The sequence below is a fragment of the Ochotona curzoniae genome, unplaced genomic scaffold (genome assembly GCF_017591425.1).
Source record: "Ochotona curzoniae isolate NIBS_2020 unplaced genomic scaffold, NIBS_Ocur_1.0 contig_2210, whole genome shotgun sequence".
Taxonomy (NCBI): domain Eukaryota; kingdom Metazoa; phylum Chordata; class Mammalia; order Lagomorpha; family Ochotonidae; genus Ochotona; species Ochotona curzoniae.
Window position 1 is genome coordinate 13,730,054 of NW_024465369.1, and position 24,903 is coordinate 13,754,956.

The following is a 24,903-nucleotide window of genomic DNA, read 5'->3' on the forward strand; positions in this document are numbered from 1 at the left end:
ATCACGTTTAAAAAGTTAAATGAAAATATAGTGACAATGTTTCAGCAAAAGATAATCTCAGTAAAGAAATACAAATGAAAATTCTGGAGTGAAAAAACACAATAATTAACACAAAGTATTCATTAGGGAGCTTCATGGAAAATACAGTATGGAATAAAATATGGATATTCAAACATTGATAAAAATTATCAAATCAGAATAACATTGATTTTAAAAAGAGTGAAGTAAACTAAGCAGTGCCTCCAGAGACTCAAGGGGTAACATTATCAATACAGAGGTAAAGGCAGTTTCAAAAAGAGAAGAAACAAAAAGGATAAATTCACATTTGATTTTTAAAAAAGCCCAAATCCCAAATTCGATTATTCAAAACACACAGACACACACACACTGATCTGCAGATTCAGAAAGCTCAATGAGGCCCAAGCATGACAAATGCAAACAGAGGGTCAAGCTGCTGCATGAAAAGCATCAAGAAGCAACTCATCTGTACCCACTGAACAACAAAGCAATTCATTGCTAACTTCTTTTCAGAAATTATGAAAGCCAAAAGCAGTAAAATTATAAAATAGTAAAAACCACTGAACTATACGCTTCTTGTAGGAAAATTTTGTAGAAGATAATTATAAATCACTAAGTCTGTTTAAATATAACCCAGAAGGGAAAGACCTCAGCACAGGGCAAAAGTGGAAATATCTGCTATTCCCAGTGTCTAGTTCCTTTCCCTTTTTCTTCATCTCCTTTTCCTTCCCCTTTCATCATCATCTGCTGCTTCTTCCACACCATGATTCCTATGGTAACTATAGAGTTTGCTCAGATCTGGAAATAATTTTCCAAGTTAGAGAAGATCCTATTGTCTTTCAGTCAAATTCTGAGATGGACTTGCCTGTTCAGATCTTTCCCTTTTCTTTTTTAAAAGAGAGAGAGAGATTGAGATTCTCTTCCAATTGGGTACTCTGACCTCATAAAATCTTCACAAACACAAACAAAAAAAGAGACAAATTAAAAATCACTACAATTTCCAGATGTTTAGCACTCCAAATACAACTTAAGACACTCAAAGGATAAGAGGCCTATACACTTGGCTTTGGTACCACAATTTAGTACAATAGCACTTCTTATATAAATGTAAGTATCTTAACATAATGGTCAACTCATGTGCAACATGCTCTTATTTCTTCTGATATTTTCTATGGGGAAAAAATGAACTTCATTTATTTCTGTGCATTGATTTGAAGCAGGTTTGGGAGGAAGCAATCCTTGAAAATCACCAGACACTAAAGGCAGCATCTTCATGTAAAATTAGTTAGACACAGGGCAAATTAGACAGCCTTTCCAAACTGAAGCTGAACATGACAGCTAGGGGCTAGCATCAGGTGGGGCAAGTTACATGGTGTTCTTGGAGCCTAGTGATGGTACTGTGCTGGCTAAGCTGGTACACTGAGTTGGTGCAGTATGCTACCAGGACATTCAAATGAAGCTCCTTTTTTACAGTGCTGAAAGCACATAATGTGATGCAGGCTTCACAAAACAAACTTTTATCAAAGCTGAAATATCAATTATTAAAATTCTACCCAAGCCAGCAGCTTGATCTGGTGGGAAAATCTAAGGCAGCAGGCTCTAACAGCAAAACCCTGGGCTGGGAATCAAGAATTCATTCTGGTTCCACTGCTAAAGTTATGTAACCTAATACGTGGCTTTTGTATTCTTTGGACCTCAGTTTTCTCATCTGTAAAATGAAGGCATTAGTATATCTGACCTCAAATCCTATCTTAAACTTCAAAATCAAGGAAGCCTATAGATGCTCACTATCTAAACTCGATTATGTTCACTGCTAATTGAGAAATCATTTTCAAAATCCTTTCCTAATTGTGACCCTCTTTCAACAATCTGGCAGGCTCTGAGGGCTCCAGAGAACAACTTGTTACAAAAATTTACCAATTATTTATAGTATTAAGAAACTCCTAGGGCCCAGTCATGACTGGCTATAAAAGAGCTTAAAGTTAATAACCACAAAAATGCTTTCTTCCAGACATTTTTATGTATGTGGAATTGTGTCTAGGATTTCATCACAAAATATTCAAAATATTCCACCCACTTTCCATGGAATTGCTAAAAGGTTTAGTCAGATGAGAAACGGGATCAATTCACCAGCCTTTTCTACCCAAGTTATTCACTGCCTGTGTGGCTCACAAAATGTACCCTTTGATTCATCCAACCTTCTTCAACCCCAGTAAGAGATTTGGGGCAATGAATAGTGCAAAAGCATTCAGGTAGAGGGCGTACCCAGGATGGTCTCTCTCACTTGGAGCAAAGTCAGTGTTCATCAATGAGAAATCAGACAAGAGATGAGAAGAAAAAGAGAAAATAAATTCACAAATTGAGAAACCGGACAATCTGCTCCCTACATTGAGTAATGATGTTACCATAAGGAACTCTGGTGTTTCTTATGTTGCAGAAGTGAGTCAAAGCTCCTATTTTTGTGTTTCTCTGCAGGATTTCCATGTTGAAAAGTTTATATCTCAAACTAGCTATTTCCCTAAGTTGGTGGAGATGGTCTAATCTACAGTAGACACAGTATAGTCCTAGGAGCTCATGCAAGAAAACAGAAGCTGAGAAATGTGTGTTTAGGTTCACAGCTACCTCACAGCTTAACCATCTAATAAAAGAGAACCATGTTGAAAAAGACACATTTAGATGGCATTTCACTTTAGATAGCCAGAATTTTCCAGGATTACATTTGATCATAACAGGTGTCTCCTTCATTTTAAAGGTTCTTAGACTACCTGTGTTGGAACAACCTAAGAAATCCATGTTTTATTTCAGCAACTCAGTACTGTCTTCCTCTAAACCATCTCTGTTACGACTTGCACTTTCTACTACACAAATTTAATTTTTAATTAACTGATGAGGAATGAATTGCCTTCATTGATCATTCCTACTTACCAATTCAAGGTTTTTGCTGATTCTACCCAGTCTGTCTAAGAATCAGCAGTGAGGGTTCAAAGGAAGATGCCAAATCATTGGACATGATTCAGGAATAATGTGCTTTACGAAGCTTCTCAGGGTCATACATTCCCTCTGTCTGACCAAAGCTTCTATCAGTTCTTCTATCAGGCTAGACTACCATCTGTGATTTTAACGAAAGATGATCCTAAGCCTCAAGAAGCAGCTAACTCACCACAGCAGCTGGATTCTGTCTCAAAAAAGAGTTAAGGACAATTATTGCATACACAGCTTTGCCTGGCAGGAATCTGATTAGATACAGTGTGGTAACCAAAAATGTGAACAAGCACAGTACAACTTCAGACACCAAAATCAACTATGCTATTCCCAACTCCACATACTTTGTAGATTTCATGAGTAGGATGCCATTATTTCTCTGATTTTCACAGAAAAAAAAATATAATCTATCTAGAAGTAAAACTGGAAAGCAGAAACACTAAATGAAGATATGAAGATTATAAACAAGGTTATTCCCTCTCAATTTGTGCCCATAAGTCAGTGGGAGAGTAAAATGGTTCTTACGCAGACAGATGGTGAGAAAAGAACCACAGAAAATCTAAAATCATTTCAGGCAGAAAAAGAAAAGCAACACATTAAGACTAGCATGCTGGCATATTAGGCTAACCCTCTATGCAATTCCAACATCCCATCGGGAAGCTGGTTCAGTGTCCCAGCTGCTTCACTTCTTGTACAGCTCCCTGCTTGTGGCCTGGGAAAGAAGTGGAAGATGATCCAAAGCCTTGGGACCCTGCACCCACATGGGAGACCCAGAGAAGGCTCCTGACTCTTGGCTTCATATCAGCTCACCTCCAGCTATTGTGCCCATTTGGGGAGTGAACCAGTGAATGGAAGATCTCTTTCTCTGTCTTTCCTTCTCTATAACTCTTTCAAGTAAAATAATAATAATAATAATAATAAACATATCTACTTGCAAATTTAAAAGTAAGTAAATTTAAAAGTAGCTTAAACTTTTCCCATTATGTTCCTTGAAACAAAACCTAAAGAGTTACTCAATTTCCAAAAGCCAAGGTCAACAAAGTCCCACCAAATCCAAGGATGACAACCTATGAAACCTAGGAGATCCAGGAAATTGCTGCTATTCAAGAACACAGGTGCCCTGTTGCTAGATCTTCCCATTTTTAAATAGATGCTAGAGGTGTTATGTAAAATTTCCTGGCTTTTAAAAGTAAAAATGTAAAAGTAAAGCTTTCCTTCCTAAATGAAATATCAGTGCACATTCAAATTAAGTCACCATTTGCAAACCTCTCTTTTCACAAAAGAAAGACACTGAGGTTCAATGAGCTTAAATTTAAGATCACATAGCTTTTTGTAAACAAATCCCGGTTTCCTGAGGTCGGCTCTGTTTTATATCCATACCCTTCAGTAACGAGTTTTTGCTCAATATGTCAACAATAGAAAGATGATGAGGGGCCAGTGTGGTGGCATAGTACTCTAATCCTCTATCTCAGCATCCCTTATGGGAGGCAGATTGTGTCCCAGCTGCTCCAGTTCTGATCCAGATCCCTACCTACGGCCTTAGAAAGCAACAGATGATGGCTCAAATCCTTGGGATCCTACACCCACATGGGAGACCCAAAAGAAACTCCTGGCTTCAGGCTTCAGAAACCAGCTCTGGCTGTGAAGGGCCATTTGGGGAGTGAACCAGTGGAGATAGAAGATTCTCTCTCTCTCTCCCTCCCTCCCTCCCAGTGGAGATAGAAGATTCTTTCTCTCTCTCTCTCTCTCTCTCTCTCTCTCTCCTATCATCTATTTATCTATCTACTTCCTACCTATATCCTTCTCTGTAAATCTGCCTTTCAAATGAAAATCAGTACATACAGGTTTAAGATAGGTGATGAAAGATAATAAGAAAATTACAGGTAAGGATCCTTCCACTCTCTCATGTTACATTACATTGCTAAAGAAAAGACTCTAACCCTTGCCCACAGGCCTGCACTAATGCTATGAGAAACACAATGCTTGGGCAGTGCAGCCACAGATCTTGTGAGAGATCACAGGGTTGCAAGGAAACTTCTCAGATTAGAATGTGACTTAAGGAGTGCAAACCATCTTCTAGGATTGTGACACTTTCTCAAAATGACAAGCGTGTTGACATAAAGCAATAAACACGAATGACCAGCGTTTTTCTAAGAAGACTTCACTTGTTAATATCTTGAAATAACACATGCTATTTAAAAAAACATTTTAAAATAACTCATACTTCAGTATTTACGTGTTCCTGTTGAGAAGTATGAACCAAAATAGTCGCTTGTGGAGAACTACCCAAGAACCTGCTACATTTTTTCAGCAAAATCCGAACCAATTTCCCAAGGTCATAAGGTAAAATCCACACAGCTTTTCACAAAACAAGATAAAGTAACTAAGAGGGTAGTTCATTCCTACAAAGAAAGAAAATAATGTTCTGCGCAAGAATGTTGCTATTGGGGTGCAGTGACTTGCATCTTGTGAGAGTCTGAAATGCATTATGTATGCATAATAGATTCATAGTAAAGTTGAGGATTGGTGTGTAACAAGTTTGTCTTAAAGGAGCCTTCAGCATCAGCTTTAAGAAAAGAATTTAAGTCACTTATACTATAAGGAAAAATCAAGCATTTTTCTTTGTAAATACACACATTCTATTGCAAATATAATAGGGCTTATGTCATACACACACTTAAAATTTTTACAAGAAAGCTGACCAAGCATGACTTGGAACATTCACAGACAGATTTTCTTCAACTCTTTGATTTAGAACAGATTTATCAACAAGGAAAGAAAGTTGGAGGAAATTCATTTACAGAGAGGTTGACTTCATTTCTTAGCCGATGTCACTGTTTAGCTGGTTGCTTTGCGACTCTGCATAGTCTTAGAAGACTCTGGCAGTATGAAATAAATTACAGGTCATACAACTAAATCTTATGTTATCAAGAGGAATCAAATTAGAACAGCAGCACATTGTAAATAGCTGATCACATGATCAGACATTAAGCTGGGAGGTCATTTTGTTAGGACATAGGCACTTTAAAAAGGTCTGAGAAGACAGGAAACTAAACCAATAACTAAATACTACCATGATCTCATGCTTCATTTTGGGAAACAGTGTAGAGGCGATAAAGAGAATTTTAGGACTATTTTAGATACAAGTATGCAAGGATGGTGAGCTTGCTGTCTGCAAAGGAGCTAACTGCTCCCTTACAAATGTCAGGACCGACTTCAGAAGGATCGACGCCAATATAACATCATCTCAAAAAATAACCAGCATTATTATAGATCATGCTGCAAACAGCACTTGGAGTCTTCTATCCACACCAAATTCAGTTTCCAAAATGTATCATTTGGGGATATTCTTTAACAGTTCAAAAGTACAGCTCTAATCAGTTTAAGACACAATATTTGAATGTGATAGTTGTTGGGCAACTACTTTTATTATATACCCTACAGTGAGAAATATTTTGTTCTGCCAAACATGTCATGCTTCTTTAATGAAAATTGAAATCTCACTTAAGACATTTTTGTGTCTAAATATACACAGTTTTTAAAAGACAGGGATGAGGATTTTGTTCATCTTTACAGTTCCTATCAACCATTGGTGGTAGGCATATAGTATATTTTTAACATGTTTTGGATTGATAGTCATGAATTCTACCTTTAACACTTCCATTTCAATTAAGTAATTCATTCAGATAATGCAAATATTTTAGCAGATCGGAATGTGAAACTGTTCTGTTTGCTTTGTATGCTTTGATATATGTTCAGCAAATCAAACTTTCTCACCCAGCTCCCTGCAGTCCAGAAAGCACATTTTCTTGCTGACATTCCTGGACTTCATGTTGCAATCAGGGAAAATGAAACACCGATTTTAAATACTGCTTGTAACAGTAATATATGATCCTTACATTTTTTCCCTACATGTAATGACATATATGAATTCCATCTTCTCCTGGAGAGCTCAGAGAGGTTGCAATACTAACCCCTTGTGTCATGAAACTTAATCACCCAGCGTCTGGCCAAACTTAAATTGGAGCACATCCACTGCACTTGTATAATCCGACAAGATGCCAGCAAGACTTCTGAGACCATTTCTCTCATCCTTCTCAGTTAATGGGGGTCCCTTCCCCTTTTACCCTGTTAAATATTCTTTGACACAGTCCTTACACCATTGCTGCTTTTTAGATTTTCAGTTAGCTGCTTGAATTGACGGTGTCAAGTTCCAGCTGAGTTAGGGCAGCAGCAACGCCACTGTATGAGAATTACATCTCTGCTCTGCTGTCTCTTACCTCTTCAAACCAGCTTTCTATGGAGCAGATGATAAGAGATCAGAACTGGAGGGAAGATAGGATTGGGTTGATTCTCTCCATTTTCAGTGTTGTGCACTCACGTGATGCTGCCAACTGCTAAGAATAATTTTGCCAGCTGGGGAGCAAAGACTGTTTTCAGATTGGGGGGGCCAGGCAAAGTGTACAGGAATGATTCATCTTCCATCACCTCTGGGCTGAGACAAACATTGATCAAAAGTCCTGTATTCGTTGATGCATATTATATGTTAAATTATCTACTGTAAGAAAACATATGGGACCAGTATCTGCTCCATTTGTAATCCACCTCCCTGTTAATACACCTTAGAAAGCAACAGGAGATAATCCAAGTGTTTGAGTTCTTGCCACCAACTTGGGAGACCTGCATAGAGCTCCAGGCTCCTGGCTTTGGCTTGGTCCAGCTGTGGTCATTGTGGCCATTTGGGGATTGAACCACCAAATGGAAGGGGTATTGTGTGTGTGCAGGCCCTATCTCTGTAACTCTACCTTTCAAATATAATGTTTTGTTTCTGGTTCTATATCGCCTTCTTTCTCTGCTTGCTTATGTTCTTTAGGACATCATTTCACCCAAAAACCTAGTCCTCAGATTTTCTGTGAATATGAGCAGCAAACAGCTTTGGGAAGAAGAGATTTAAGGAAATATTGCCAAAATATGAACAATAACCTTGTTAAAAGTTCGAGAAAGTACTTTAGAAAAGAAACCTACCTGTTTTTCCAGCATTTTCCCAATCTTTCCACAAGGGAATATTTTATTTTTTTCCGGAAACACAAACACTCAGGGAATGAAGAACACATTTGAGAAATGCCCCTGAGCTTACTTTAATTGGAGGAGGAAAAAGAAATACAACCAAATCTTTGAAAAACAAAAAATAATATTTAATGTCATACTGATAAAGACGTGCTCATCTTAAAATTTTCCCTTTTGAGCAAACTTCATAGTGAGGAGACAACTCCAGCATTGATGGATGCTGGCAATAAACTACTAAAATGGAGATCAAAGGCAAGGCAATAGCCTGGTGGTTAGGATGGCAGCAGTTAGGTCACCTGCATTCCACATGGACTGTATGGGTTCCATACCTGACCAGCTTTATGCCAATGCAGACTCTGGAAAGCAGTGGTGATAGCTCAAATAACTGGGTTCCTGTAACCCTAACAGGAGAGACCTGTGCTGCATTCCCAGCTCCTGGCTTCAGGCTGGCCCTGTGCCAGCCACTGTAATCATTCGAATCAGCACTCTTTCTCTCTCTCTCTTTTTCCTATCTCCCTTCCACCCCCACCCCATAAGATAAATGTTTAGGTTTTGGGGAAAAAAAAAAAAACACATTAGGTATGTTGAGGCACACCTCCTTCACAGAACAGTCTGAAACCTCTGCTATTTCAGCCAAGTTTGAGAATAGAGAGTGTACACCTGACAGATTTAAACAGTAAACTGTTTAAGAAAGGACTCCTGATAAGGAGGGAAAAATCTTGCCAAGAAACACATCACTAGAGGATCATCTTCTTCCTGACCTGGTAGCTATTCTCACATCCATCTCAGACATGGAAGAGAACTTTATCCTGCTTAAAAGCTGTTTAAACATTTATCCACATTGGAGGAAATGCACACATTTTAAATTCAGGCCGGGTGCCATGGCCTAGCGGCTAAAGTCCTCTCCTTGAACACTCTGGGATCCCATATGGGTGCCGGTTCTAATCCTGGCAGCTCCACTTCCCATCCGGCTCCCTGCTTGTGGCCTGGGAAAGCAATCGAGGATGGCCCAAGGCTTTGGGACCCTGCACCTGTGTGGGAAACCTGGAAGAGGTTCCTGATTCCCGGCTTCGGATTGGCTCAGCACCGGCCGTTGCAGTCACTTGGGGAGTGAATCATCAAACGGAAGATCTTCCTCTCTGTCTCTCCTCCTCTCTGTATATCTGACTTTGCAATAAAAAATAAATTAAAAAAATAATAAATTCACCCCATTCGATGCATTTTCACAAGAATAACCTGAAAAGTCTGAGTCAAAGGCAATTATAATAGATGGGGGTTCCTGTGTAAAAGAGAAAGCACTTGTAGTGGGCTCCTCCCTCTTGGGTTACCACTCCCACTGGAGGGCACGAAAACCAGGACAAGGGCTGGGTGGCTAGACAGAAAGGCATCTAACAGCATGTGTGTGGGCTGGATAGACGGGCTGGTTGGTTTGAACTAGCTTTCAATACCCACTGACATATATGAGAGCTAAATGGGATGTGGAACAGATTGGACTAGTCTGCTGCACATAATGGCAAACCAGGATGGGAGCAGGCCTGGTGGGGGTTATAGTGGGTCACCCGACTAGGCTACAGCTCCCACTGGTTAATATGAGGGCTGAATGTGTGCTGGGCAGAACCAGGCTGGAGTGCAACACCCATTGGTTCCAGTGGAAGACAAGGCTGGAAACAAAACCAACCCAGCAATTGCAGCCAACAGCTGATTGGGGCAATGGACTGTACTTACACAAGAATCTGGTCTGGGAACACCTCAGACAAAGTTTCTTTAGGGATCGCCCCAATTGAACAGCCAGACTCAGAACCCTAACCATGAAAAGACAGAGGACAGAACAAGTCAATCAACCACCTCAGCTATATGTTGGCAGTAAAAAACTGCGCAAATGGAGACTCTATGATGGACTATGTCAGTCAGTCGATTCTGCAGCGACCTCATCATGCTTGGAATGGTGAGACTGGCAGCAATTCATAACTTTTGATCTATCAAAACTACTTGAGCAAGACCTCCAAAGCATGCCCCACATCAGGGACCTGGGATGGGTGGGAGACTCCCCCTTTACCCCAGATACATGACAAAAACAATGTGGAAATAATAGTCTTACCCACTTTGCTGTAGCCTTTGAACCTTTTTGCCCTAATTAACTATGTAAAGAATGTCAAAAATAAAGGAAAAAGAGAGAGAGAGAGAGAGAGAGAAAACGCTTGGACTGGAGAATAGTCCAAAAGTACCAATTTCCTTCAGGATCCCACTGACCCTAAGAGGCACACACAGTCCCCGTAACTTCAGTGGCAATCTGCAATTCTCTTGATTGCTTACTCTAACTGCAAGAAGCCATAGGCTTCTGGTTGGACAAGAATATCAATGAGTACCTAATGCAGAATTAGCTAAGAAATCCTCCGTGGGTTCCATGCCAAGCACCTGTGTACCCACAGCTCTACCACAGACCCTGGTGCAGCCAGAACTGAGAACCACTACTCTTGTCCAGAAATTGGTAAATTTCTCTGGCAGGGCAGGGCAGGGTCAGAAAGAAGGAAGAGAGCATAAATGGATAAAATTACAGTCAAAATTTTTGCTTTTGTGGCAAAATTCTTGCAGCATCCATCACAAAAGTGATAGCTAGGCAACCTGGTCACTGGTAATCACCTTTACATGAGAGAAGTTTACAGTATAATATCTATCATGGCAACAGCGAGAGAAACGAAACCAGAAAGACTTATACAAACCTAAGAATGTTGCTGGCATCTCAAGTTACTCCCAATAGTAAATCAGTAAAGGCCAATTTTGTAATGGCGAGAAAACAGCTTTATCTTACAGCACTCTTTGTTGCAGCGTCTGCTCTAGGACTCCAACTGTCCCTTCTCTATTTAATACTAACTACTATACAGTGAGCCCTCATTACCTGCCAGGCAAGGTGCAAAGCACTGCAGTATGCTAGCTCAGTTACTCCTCACAGCAACCCAATGATGTTACTTTCCTTAAACAGACAGAGAAGCAGAGCATGGAGCAGTTAAGTCTCTTGCACAAGTTATGCTGCTAGAAAGCAAGGAGTGGGTACAGGGCCAAGCCAGATCCTGTCTGACCAGAATCTCTGCTCTTAATCACAGTGTCACACTACCTGGATAGACAACATATAATTCCCTAGAGCACTACCTCCAATATGTGTCTATATTCTGGGCAAAAACCAGGCAGACCCCTGCATCTTTTCCACTGTGGGATGATACAGCTGGCAATCTCCTTACCCCATGACCTTCCTGAGGCAGGATAACCTCTGTTCTGAATCAAACTGCTTCTGAACTTACATGTTACCAGGTGCTCCAATATCTCTGTTTTCTTAGATGTGTAGGAATGAGCCTTACACTACCTCACATGAAGCATACTGGGTAACAGTAGCTCATCCCTGGTGGGTATAGGTGTCGTTTGCATGCTCTGTGCCCTAGTTCCATATCAGAAGTGTCCTCAGTTGCACTGATGGTTGGCCTCGGTATTCCCTTACAGCTCCATCTGTCCTAAAGGGCGCACCCTTCAACCTTCACAGGGTGCATGTATCTGACTGAAGAGGGAGCCCCAGTGGCAGTAGACAAAGATCACAAATCTCAGCCCTTAGAGACTAAGAAAGGATATTTGTCTCTTCTCCCCATTTGCCTCTAGCCCAATACTAGCAACAATTTTCAGGAACAGATTGTTAGTTTCATTCCAAACAGGTAAACTATCATGGAATCAGTTCTGCTTAACACAGCGATTTCCAGGTCTCCAAGGACAGGCCATAGTAACAGTGCTTTGCTGATCTGGTTTTGACAAAAGAAAAAAAAAATCTATTAAAAGAAAAGCCTTTAGAACAGATGTGTTGACAAATCCCTGTCCACAAGGCAGTCAAGCTCTTTAACAAAAATGTTGGTTCAGTATTTGTTCTCTCTGTTGTAACTGTGTTTGCGGAGTCTCTGTGGGGGATGCACTAGTGGAGGAGGGGTATGGAGAACAGGGAAGGAAGCATGCAGAACCATGGATGGATGGCAGAAAACAGCAACGGGAGGATACAAGGGGGATACAGGGCAGGACAGTCAAAATGAAAACTCTCTGGCATTTTCCAGAGAGCAAAAAACACAATGTTTACCATGATGTTCATGCTAATCCTAACGGCTGAAATACCTCACAATTTCTCCTCCCCCATCACAGACTCTCTTAGACAAAAAAACCAATGGGTTCTAAAAACTGCTTTCTTGGGCCCGACACGATAGCATAATGGTTAAAGGTCCTCGCCTTGAACGCACCAGGATTCCATGTAGGCTCCGGTTCTAATCCCGGCAGCCTCACCTCCCATCCAGCTCCCTGCCTATGGCCTGGGAATGCAGTTGAGGACGACCCAAGACTTTGGGACCCTGCACACATGTGGGAGACCCACAGGAGGCTCCTGGCTTCGGATTGGCTCAGCTCCAGCCGTTGCGGACTCTTGGGGAGTGAACCATTGGATGGAAGATCATCTTCTGTCTCCTCTCTATATATCCACCTTTCCAATAAAAAAATAAATAAATCTTTAAAAAAAGAAAACTGCTTTCTTTCTTGTATCTGCACTGATTCAGTCAGCCATTTCCATGAAGGCTTCCACTTTACTCACACCTCTCTTCTCCCAGCCTTTCCTGATAGCATCAGCCATACAGACTTCTTGAGACACGCCCTACAGCCCTCAGTTACACCTCCCCATAAGCCCTTCCTTTCCCAACAGCCAGAAGGGGGTTATCTAAGACACACATCACCTATTTGAGTCTGCACACACTCCATTTACTTCTTTTTGCCCCCCTTCCTGCTGCCCCAAATGCCAACATGAGGCGAAATCCTCAGTGGCTCCCCCATGGCACTCTAAATAAACTTCAGATGCTTAGAACAATAGACAAGAACATTTACAATCACGCTCTACCCATCTCTCCCATCTCTTATCTCATGTCCCCTACCAGACCCCATCTAGACTCCTGCTAAGCACGCTCACCCCAGGAGTTTCCCGTTTCTCTAGCTTTGCTCATATGCAACCCCCGTGTGGATTGGCTCATCACTCTCATCAACTCTTCATCAACTCCTCCTCTGGCCCTCCTTCAGTTTCTCAGCTCTGGTGGTGAAATTGAGTGCAAGGCAATTTCAGATCATTTTAATGAAGTTACATATACAGGGAATTACTCAACTTCATCTATCAGAGAGAGATCAGTTATAGAACTTGGCACAGATTGAACCCTCTCCCCATTGCCCCTCTTCTGACTTCCCAGAGCCCCTTGGGCTTGTCTTTCCCACAGCCTCTATCATTGTCACAATCTTTGCATTTCCAAAAGAATTTTCGTCTTTTCAGGACCAAAATTCTGTCAGCATACTCTTAGTATTAGTCTGATGTGCCCCCACACAAAGCTATTGCTTCTTTCTTCTTTAAAAGATGTGTTTGAAAAACAGAGTTACAGAGAGAGAGACAAACAGAAAAACAGATCTTCCATGTAATAGTTCACTGACAAAATGGCTTTAATGGCCAGGGCTGGGCCATACTGATGCCAACAGGCTGGAACTACATCCAGGTCTCCCAAATGGGTACAGAGACACAAGCACCTGTGCCATCTTCTGCTGCTTCTTCCAGTGCATTAGCAGGAAGTTGGATTGGAAATCGAACAGCTGGGACTCAAACTGGATCTCCTATGGGTTTCCAAAATAGCAGGCAGCAATTTAAACTGCTGTGCCACAGCACCAACACAGCTACTGCTTCTTGAATGGGAAAATAAAGTTCAAACCCGTGCCAGAAACTTCTCATGTTGGGAAACTTATTTACAAAGAAGAGATAACAGAGCAAAGAAGGTAAGAAGTATATTTTTGCACTTTGAGGCCCTAAGTTTTTACTGTAACATTATTAGAGTTTATCAAAACGATCTGACTATCTCATCTGACTGGTTAAAATAAAATTTTTACCTGCAAGCATGAGCAGAGATTTAAAAAGAAAAAAAAAAAAGCTTTACATAGTATTTGAATTGTTCTCTCTGATGGAATCCTATCTGCAATTTAATCACTGTGTTTATTGATGTTTCCATAAATGTATCTGTACTGAGGCGCAGTTTATTTTCTGGGCCACAGAGCTCTAATTTCAAACACCCCAGAGTATACCCATCATTCTCATCCAATTCCTTGACTTCATAGGAGGTCTTCCTGTCTGCTCCATGGCACAAATGAACCATTTTCCATCAGTTAGGCTCACAGTGCCTACCGTGGTGGAAGTTCTTTGTGCAAGAGAGAACAATTCATTAAGCACTCAACAACACCACACTAAGTACCATGAGGGGAAATATGGACCCAGTAAACACCCTATCATCAAGGAACATGTGTTTCTAGATGCGAATCTCCAGCAACCTTGAAGCACCTGCTGTGGGCATGCAGTGTTCTTACCAGTTAATCAGCCTCTTTGTTGGCTTTTTTTCCTTTTCTCTTTCCTTTTCTGTTTGTTTCTTTTTGCTGGCCCCTCTGTCCATTTCCTCCAGGGCTGACATCAGCAGCTCTCAACTCCAAGCTTCCAGGGTAATTCTAAATGTTTCTCCTACCCCTGCTCTCAGCTTCTACTTGTCCCTGGGCTCTGGGGTGTTATACCAGCACCTACTCCAAATGTAACAGATCTTACTGCCAATTATTTAACTGCTCAGCACTTCCACTTCTATTGCCAGAAGTCACATCGACAGTCTTTTACTCAAATTTGCTATATCAGATAAAATAACTATCAAAGTATGTCACCACTACAAAATGCAACATAATTATCCTGCTGGCATTTATGATGCTTCGTAAGTTAAAAAAAAAAAAAAGATGAAGGAAGAAGCCTGTGACATCACTTACACAAAAATAACTCATTAGATCGTAATTTATTTCAACTGCCAAAATTTATTGTCCCAAAGTCAATCTCAACTTTTAAGAATGTTTATGGTGGATAAATGGAGGTAGTACAGAAGAAACCAAAGACTAGGGAAGAGGACAAACATTTGCAGTTAAGACGCTGGTTAAGAAGCCTGTATCCTGGCCCCGACACAATGGTTCAGTAGCTAAATCCTAGTCTTGCATGTGCCAGGATCCCATATGGGTACCAGTTCATGTCCCAGCTGCTCCATTTGCCAACCGGCTCCCTGCTTATGGCCTGGGAAAGAATTCGAGGATGGCCCAAAGCCCTGGGATCCTCCACCAGTGTGGGAGACCCAGAGAATGGAAAACCTTTCTCTCTGTATCTTCTCTCTGTAAATCTGCCTTTCCAATAAAAGTAAATAAATCTGAAAAAAAAAAAGAAGAAACAGAAGAAGAAAAAGAAAAAACAAAGAAAATCCTGCATGTCAAATCAGAGTGCCCAACTTCAGCCAAAGCTTCAAGTGGCAGCATTGACAATTACCCTAGATGAATACTATAGTAAATCCCCAGAATGCAGTAAGTACAGTGGAGATGTTAGCTAACAACATGTTGGCTCAATGTGCTTTTCTTTGCCTCTTTATGAACCAGTGCTTCTGATGGTCTCAAAGCAAAACAGGCTTTAAGAGCAATATAAGATACCAATGGAAAGCCCACATCCGCATTGGGGTACAACTAGGCTGCCCTAGCTCCTGACTTCTGCTTTCTACCTAGAAGGACCCTGGGAGGCAGCTAGAGTGGTTCCACTGGTTTAGTCTCTACTGTTCATGTGGGAGACCTGCACTGAATTCGCAGTTCCCAACTTGGGCCTAGCTCTGCCCCAGCCCTTATCAGCATTCAGAAAACAAACAAATGGATAGCAGTTCTCGCTTTCATATCCCCTCCACAGTGACTTTTATCTCTTTGCCTTACAAATAGATACCTAAACAAATTTTTAAAGCAAGATGAGAGAAGAAATAAATTCAATGACCAAATGCCTTGAGGAAGCATTGCTTGGATGATTATAGGGACTCTAGCAATACAAGGCTTATAACATGGAGGTGATGGACAGCATGTATGAAGCAATTTCCTCTGTGCCAGAAGTATTTTCATGTATGTGGGACCTTCAGGAAGTTTGTGGAGGATGCATATTACACACACATTTCAAAACATGAGCATCAAAATAAACGCCACTGTGACATAACAGGTTAAGCCTCCACTATTCCAGCTCTAATACAGCTCCCTGATAACACAACTGGGAAAGTAGTGGAAGACGCTCCAAATTCTGGGGCTCCTGCATGTATAAGACCCAGGTGAAGCTCCTGGAACTCAACCTTGGACTAATCAACTCCTAGCCATTGTGGCCATTTGGTAAGTGAACCAACAGAAGATCGCTCTTTCTCCCTCTCTATCTGTAACTCTTTCAAGTAAATAAAAACCATCTTTTAAAAAATAAATAACTATAGCTTTCAATTTCATTTATCTGCAGCTTTTGAAGTGCCTTCCCAACAACGCTATGAGACAGGAAATGTAAATACATCTCACAGAGGGGGAACTAAGGCCTCTGCTCTATAAGCGCTCACTCTTGGCCAGCATGATCTCTTTCAGCTTGGAGCTACACTGAAACACAAAGAGCACCAAACCTGCCAAGGCTTGAAGCCACAGCACCACCGGCAATTAGCCCCAGATGTACGAGACAGTAAATATCCAGCTGGTGTTAAGCACATGGGAGATGTTAACTAGCAACGTATTAGCTCAATGTGCATTTCTTTGCTTCTCCCTGAGCCAGCATTGCTGATGGTCTCAAAGCAAAGCAGCTTTTGAGGGCAACAAAATAAAAAAAAAAAAAAAAAAAAAAAAAAGCTACCAGTGAGAGCCCATACCAACAATGTAGTGAATAAGCTCAACTGAGATCCTTAAATGACTTTGGTTCAGACTGTCCAAGACTCTACAGTGTGTCAGGGTAGCACAAAAACAGCTGCTTTTTTTTTCTTGTTTTTTTTACTCAATGCTGAGATCACACTCAGTAAAAAGAACTGAATAGCTTACGCCCAAATCAATCCATAAAGGGTAAGGCAGTTACAGTGTAAGGTGTCTCTCTAAACAGGTAAGGTAAGAAGCTAGGCTGGGCTGGTAGAGGCATGACAATTTCAGATCATTTTAATGTACTTGGTCCTATTGAATAATTTCAGCAAAAAGTCCCTCTTTCGCATTAATGAAGTTCTTTCTGATGGATAATTTTCCCAGATTTTCATTTCTCTTTATAGGTGTTAACAAAGCTTCAATTTGTAAGAAAGAAGCTAGGTTTTAAAAGGAAAAAGAATTTGGCTTTTGTAGAAGAGGGACTCTCAGGCAGCCACACCTCTATTCAATCAGGATCATTCATAGCTGGTTTCTTTCATGAACCTTCCAGCATTACTTCTCCTCTAGTCTGCTGCTTAAAAAAAAATACAATCATGACCTCTGTGTGATGGCTCAATGGCTAAATCCTTACCTTACATGCACCAGGATGCCATATGGGCACTGGTTCGTCTCCTGGGTGCTCCACTTCCCATCCAGCTCCCTACTTGTTGCCTGGGAATGTAGTAGAGGATGGCCCAAAGCTTTGAAACCAGGCACACATGTGGGAGGCACCCGGCTCTAGGCTACAGATAGCTGAACTCCAGCAGTTGTGGCCACTTGGGGAGTGAACCAGCAATGGAAGAGCTTTGTAAATCCTCTCTGTAAATCTGCCTTTCCAATAAAAATAAAGCTTTAAAAACTATACAATTAGTTCTTTAATAATAAGGTGTGAATTACTCAATATGCTATACCTACCTCGCTACAGCATTTGCAGTTTAGACAAGAGCAATTTAAATGAAAAAAGTTTAGCAAAAAAACAATGAATCATGCTTGGCCTCTATCTTTACACAGAGAAATGTCCCTACTTTCCATCAGTCTTACAGGTGCTTATTTATACTATCAGTCAAAAGCATTTTGAAATTTTGAATTTTAAGACTCAGTAATAAAACATGACAATGGTGCACTGGGGTGTACCAACCAACCACCTGCAAGACCAGCAACTCAAATTAGTATCAGTTCAAGTCCCAGCTGCTCCAATTCCAATCCAATTTCCTGCTAACATGTTTAGGAAAGCAGCAGACAATGGTCTAAATGCTTGAGCTCTGCCACCCACATGGGCACCCCAAATGGAGTTCCAGGATCCAGGATTAAGCCTCACCCAGCCCTGGCTCATTTCAGCTTCTTGGGAAAAGTACTAACAGGTAGAAGATGTTCCCTTCTCCCTCTTTCAAATAAAATAAATAGTATTTAAAAATTGTACATTGCAATATCAAAATCAAAACCATGAAATAGAAGATTGAATTACCTATTTTATATACCAGAATCTATGAAACAAAAGGTGCCTTCTATTTATAATTCAAATATTATCTATGTTTTAATACAGAACATAAGATAAAGAAGATACTCTTTCAAATGCAATATAATACATAATAGTCCATCTCTAACTGTGGAAGATATGTTCTAGGACCCCAAATGGATGTTCAAAGCATGAAAATACCAAACATATATAGGTAGACACATGTTTATTTCCTGTACATACATACCTGAAATAAAATCCAATTTTAAAGTTAGACATTGTAAGAGATTACCAGCAGTAATAATAAGACAACAATAGGCTGTAATAAAGTTATGTAAACACCATCTCTCTCACAATATGGACTTTTCCCTTTAATACTTTCAGACCATTATTTACCAAGAGTGACCAAAAGAGTAGGAGGTCAAGACAGAGGTGAGGAAGGACAACTGCATACTTTAAAAGTAGCAGCAGTTAAATCTGACATGGTATTTGGCACCCTAAATGTAATACAGATATAAAAAAGGAAAGTGTAGACAAGCACAGTTGTCTCAAGGGAATGCACTAGCTCTTTAATCACCACACATATTTTCAGAGAAAGTTAAGGGCCAGAGCACGTGGGGCTAGCTCTGACTCTGCATGAACATGGTATCTTTGTATATGTACCCCCAAGGGAAAAAAAAAAGCACCTCCAATCCACCTTTGGGGAAATGATACAATGTCTTGAATTTTCAGCAATTTTCCTTAGCAGCTGTTCAACACCAATATGACCTTTATAGAAAATGTTTTAGTGTGTGTCCTTACATAGAAATCTTTTAAATCCAGAATTTATAGCAATTGCATTGTGTGAAAAGTTGACCAATCTCCTTATTAACACTACTTAGTAGCAAAACTGTGAACATCGGACATAACACAGCACTATGGAATATTTCAATCCAGTTTGCATTTGGAAGAACAACTTTTTTTAATCATGATAAATCTGCAAACATGAAATTTATCATTTTACTTGTTTTGAAATCTACTGCTCAGTGTTAGATATATGCTTGTGCATCCAATCTGCAGAACTTTTCATCTTGCAATCCTGAAACTCCATTTCTATTAAATAACAACTATTCATTTCCACCTCCCAACAATAACTGCCATTCTTTCTGTCTCCGAATTTGACCGCTGTGGATGTATACAGAACATCTTCTAATAACTGGCTTATCTCATGTAGTCTAATGTCCTTAAGGTTCCTACATCCTGGAATGCAACAGGACTTCTTTCCATTTTAAGGCTGAATACCACAGTAGTGTGTGTGTGTGAACTTGCTCAAGCATGCACACCACATCTTGTTTACCCGCACATCTGTCAGTGAACATTCAGATCGCTTACACCTTTTGACTATTGTGAATAATGCCACTGTGAACAAGGATGAACAAATATCTCTTTGAGAACCTGCTTCACATTCTCCGGGGCATACACTCAGAAGTGGAATTGCCAGATAATATGGTAATTCTATTTCTAATTTTTCCAGGAACTGCCATACTGCCTTCCATAGCAACTGCATCGTTTTACTTTCCCACTACCAGTGCACAGGGGTTTCAAATTGGAATTGTTCTAAGTAGGAAAAAAGCCACTGAATAAGATCACTATTGCAGGAAGAGAACTGTTATCATGGGAGTGGCCTCCTGATAAGAGGATGACTTCAGCCAGACACACACAGTTTTTGGCACCCTGTTGTGGGACAGAACCATGTGTCGTACTGCCCCTTCTGTGGTACTGTACTACAGCAGCAGATGGTATGACTTCTAGTGAGGCTACAGGAAACAGTCTCAGACACTGGGGTGGGAAACTGTATACATTGCTATAGTTCCACTGGAGACCAATTTAGCAGTATTGACTTTCAAGAGCACATATACCCTTTGACCAAGCAATTCTACTTCTAGGAATTGATTGTATAGTAAATTTAGACATATGCAAAATGACAATTGTATAGGATATCACTGAAAAATTGTAGTGCATAGCAAAATGTTGGAATTTTACAACTTGAGTATATATGACCAGGAAATTTGTTAAACTATGCTTCAGCTAGAAAGTGGATACTTTTCAGCTATTAAACATAAGGTGGCATGTCTACACATATCACTTCCTAAAGAAGTCAGATTTAAATTAATGTTTTCAGTATATTACTGATTTCTTATATACAAAAATAAAAGTAAATGACTAACTTAGATTATCTCTGAAAAGACACAAAAGAATCTGAATAACTCAGCTGTTATCCTTTAATGTCTTTTGGATGTTATACCATATACAAGCTTTACCTACCCAAAAAGTATTTAAGAAATTAAAAATGCTACCAAGAGGTCGACTTCTTTTCAAGTCTGAAAATTAGCCATTGTTAAGATATGCTGGAGGTCCTTGGTGGCTTTGGTAAGAGCAAACGCAACAGAATGGCAGGGAGGCGGGCTCGCATGGCTATTCAAGAGAGAATGAACAGTAAAGAGAAGTAGTCCATGTACTGTCCATCTCCCAGCCAGGCATTTCTTACCCTTTCAGACTAGACAGTTCACTTCATTTCTATGAGCCACAATTGCTTCCTGAGCAAGGTGAAGAAAGCCACATTTGCTCTACCTACCAGAGAGCATTCATGTTGGGCTCAAAGGAGAGCAAATACTAGAACTGGTTAAATATGCAGCTCCGTTAGTCGAGACACTCCATTATCGTTGTTAGTATCCAACCACTGTTGTACAACAAAAGAAATTTAATGAGAAGCATTTTAGAGAGTTTGAGATGTGATTTTTTTCCTTACTGGTCCATTTTTACAACGAAACCTACATTATATTGTAAGTGTGGCTCTGTTGCTAATTTCTTAAATGTCTCTTTTTTCCAAATGCAAATGTATTTTATTTCTGACTTAAAATCCATTGATTTTAAAACCATAGCTTAACACAACACTTTTAAAATCCTCTTGGCTATCTTTGCTTTAAAAATATTGTGATAATACAGAGATATTTTAAGTATGAAAAAGGGACTATCACAACTGCCCTATTTCCTGAAATACACACTGGTGAATGGTACATTTTAAACAATCTTTCCAGACATTTATCTATTAGAATAAACAATGCAGTAAATATCCTTCTGTGCATTTACTGTGGAATTTTTTAATTATTTTATGATACAGTTCCATAGGCTCTGGGGTTTCTTAAGTCCCCTCCCCCTCACTACTGATTTCCTCTCTACTATTACGCAAACGGGTAAGCCTTCATGAACAGTCTTTATTCCATAATCCCGCTATTGAAGTATTTCCTGACATTGTAGACATGGACAATGTCAGAGTACTTTGGATTAAAAGAAAAAACACACTGACCTATCCTGACACTTCTTAATCTAGAATCACATTACCAACAGTATCCCTGTCTCCAAACAAATGTTACCCATTAGCATTTTTTTTACTTCTTTGTTTTTCTTTTTAATGAAATACTGAATCACCAATAATGTTAATAGTAAAGGCACTCAAGGACAAGAGGTGGGAGAAAAAAAAGAGATAAAATCGTGAAAAAGAAAACCATTTTTAACATCCACATTACAAAACTACAAGGTGCACACAGCAAAAGAAAAAAAAAATCCGCCTGCTCTTATTTAAAAACTACAGTAACCTGAAATATAAATACAATTGTTTTTCCTTCTTGTTAAAGACACATACTTTCCCAAGGTTCCTCCTCAGCCACAGCCCTGAAAGTGCCCACATTCTCAGAAGGGTGTCTAAACCTGACTCTCTCCGGTGGGGTGGGCTGTGAAGCAGGTTTTTGAAGGAGGAAGGGAGCAGGGCAACTAAGTCAGCTAGGAATTCTAAAGGGAAGAGAAAAGCCCACGGGCCTCAGCAGGCTGTGATGAAGCAGTGGATGGCAATGGGGCATAGTCCTGTGTTAGAACCTTCCGAATTGCTCCGACCTATGGAAAGGAGGAGCGGAGGGACAAGGGATTGGGCAGTCATTTCTTCTGCAGCCCCACGCTGGGCCCCAGTCCTGAGTCTTCCAACCTCTCAGGTAGGTAAAGCGATACATGATAAGGGTATAACTGATTGTACCTGTGCAGGGTCTCCCCCACAGGTTCCTCTTAGTACCCCGTTGCCGGAGAGGGTGAGCCTGCTGCCCGCCACCCAGCCTCCTGGCGCATGAGAGACAGACAGGGGTTCTGTCCAACAGTTCTAATTTATTTGGGAAGTACAGCTTTTTATATAGGATAACGGATAGCTTCAGGCCAGGAATTCCAGGAGGGGAGAAACTAGGAGCCAATTACTAGGAGCATGGCTGCGGAAGCCACCTGCCATAGGCCAAGTCTTTCTTTGAAACAACTCGACCCCTGCCCCGTTCACCCAGGGCTCTGTCCTTGGCCGCCATCTTGCTCACCACAGGTAACCCAGTGACCTTGACTGTTAGTCGTCTTGTCGTTGTCTTTGCCCCTGAGCCCCACAGACCTGTAAATGTTTCTACCTGACTTCTTTAGAACTCATCCCTCCCCATGGTTTCCTTTTGTTTGGTTCTCCAAAGTTCCAATGCAACCCCCTATTCGTGGGAACTTTCATAAAAATACAGGAAGGAAAACAGCAGGAAGCTAGTGGTTCCCTGTCACCCCAAATTCAGGAATTCAAAATACCGCGCCTTCAGAGATTTTTTGATGGTAAACTTGCTGTGGGAGGGGGACAGGCAGTTTTTTTCATCTGTTAGTTATTTAAAACAGAGTTCTAGTTCATACTTATTACAATATTGTTAAGATATTAATACGCACAGCTAATTCCCACAACCTGGTTCTTTACCGTGAGCTGAAAACACCAGAGGCAACGAGGTATCTTCGGAGGTTTATTCCAGCCGGGCAGGAGCAGGACAGGGTGGTGGGACGGCAAGGGCGAAGGGGAGGAAGAGATAAAGGGGAAGCCGGAAAGAGGGAGAGCCAGCGCACCTGAAGGCCTTTTGCCGCTCGGGTGAAGCCTGCAAGGCGTGGGGGCGGGGACTGGGCGGGACTGAGGGCAGGCCGCAGGGGATTGGTGCCTGAGACTGCCACAGGTGATTGCCTAAGGATGATTGGTCAGTGGGCGGAGCTGGGGAAGGGGCTGGAAGATTGGGGGTGGGATTCTCAGGTGAAATGCGGGTTACATCTGATTGGTGGTAGGCTCGACTGGAGAATTTTGTGAGCTGTGAGGAAGAGGAAAAGACGGCGGGTCCAGGGTGGGATAGTCGAATAATTCCTTACACCATCCGTTTTCCCAGGGATGACTACCAGGAGGGCAGAGAGTGGTGGGCATTGCCGAAGTTCATGTAATACTGCACCTTGCTTTTATTCTCACCTCTTCCTCCCCTCACCCCTTTTCTGCCCGGTTGGCGGTCCAAGTGTGGAAGATGAAGATTATCAAACAAGATTGGAGGGCTAATGGAGTCCAGACAGCCAGGGAGGGCCCAGCTGGGTCAAGTTGATATCAGAGGACAGGGTGATACTGCGGGCTTTGGAGGAGTAAAAACTTGGGCAACGATGTCTCAGAGTCGGAGGTGAGGCACTGGCCTGCACACGTCCTGGAGGAAGGGATGAGCCAGAGCTGCCTTGACTGAAATCTGCTTGTTGGGGTCCTAGTGTAACATTTGTGATAATAGGCTCCATCCATCCACATCCAGGAGAGGAGCCACTTTGCCGAAATCCTGCCCGAAGCTCGGCCTGTAATCAAGCATGGAAGTGAATAACAGCTAGACCACCTCATCTGGGGTCCGCAGCATCCGAAAGATGCTGAACAGCTGGTCTCAGAGTCACTGGAGAACAAGGCCCTGCGGGTCACCATTTCAGCGAAGATGCAGCCCAGGCTCCAAAGGTTCATAGCGGTATAGTAGTATTTGCAGCCCAGGAGGTTTCCAGGTGCTGGGTACCAAAGGGTCACCATCTCGTGGATGTAAGTACAAACAGGCACTCCAAAGGCTCTGGCTAGTCCAAAATTAGCCAATGTGATGGACCTCTCTGCGTTGATGAGGAGATTCTGCGGCTTAGGTCTTGTTGCAGGATCAGGTGGGAATGGCAGAAAGCCAGGCCTTGCGGCAGCTGGAACACATAGCTCTTGATGAGAAGAGGGGACGAGGAATGCCAGTGAGAGCCGAGACATCCACAAATTCCTTGAGGTCTTGATGCACAAATTCAAACACGAGGAACAGTCTGTTTTTGGTGTGGATGGTGTCTAGCTAGGATGGTTAAGCTCCTTCAGCAGGGGAATCTTGCGGAAGGTGCTGCTAGGTTCACCCTTGTCTCAGAGTCCAGCCAGATTTTCTTGAGCGTCACTACTTCCCCCATCAGCTTGTTCTTGGCTTTGGACACCACACTGTATGTGCCCTTTCTGGTCCTTACCACCTTTTGAGAATTCCCCATGACGTGCTAAGCAAGCCAGGTTAGCCCCGGCTGAGGAACTGGCGTAGGGCGCCTGGGAACCCTGAAGAAAGCAGACCGCGCTCTTGCCGGATAAGAGGCAGTGAACCCGACCCAGCACTCAGGCCGGGGTCATGATGAAACACCGGTATCGTTCGGTCCTGTCAGTTTTCCAGCTTGAAACAATGTTGCCACCTCCCCCCACCCCAGTTACGACCGCCCCG

At 41.6% G+C, this 24,903-nt stretch overlaps 1 pseudogene; it reads right to left on the minus strand.

Moving 5' to 3' along the window:
- Window positions 1-23,811: 23,811 nt before the first annotated feature.
- On the minus strand, window positions 23,812-24,682 carry LOC121150849 (annotated as a pseudogene).
- Between the last annotated feature and the right edge of the window lie 221 nt (window positions 24,683-24,903).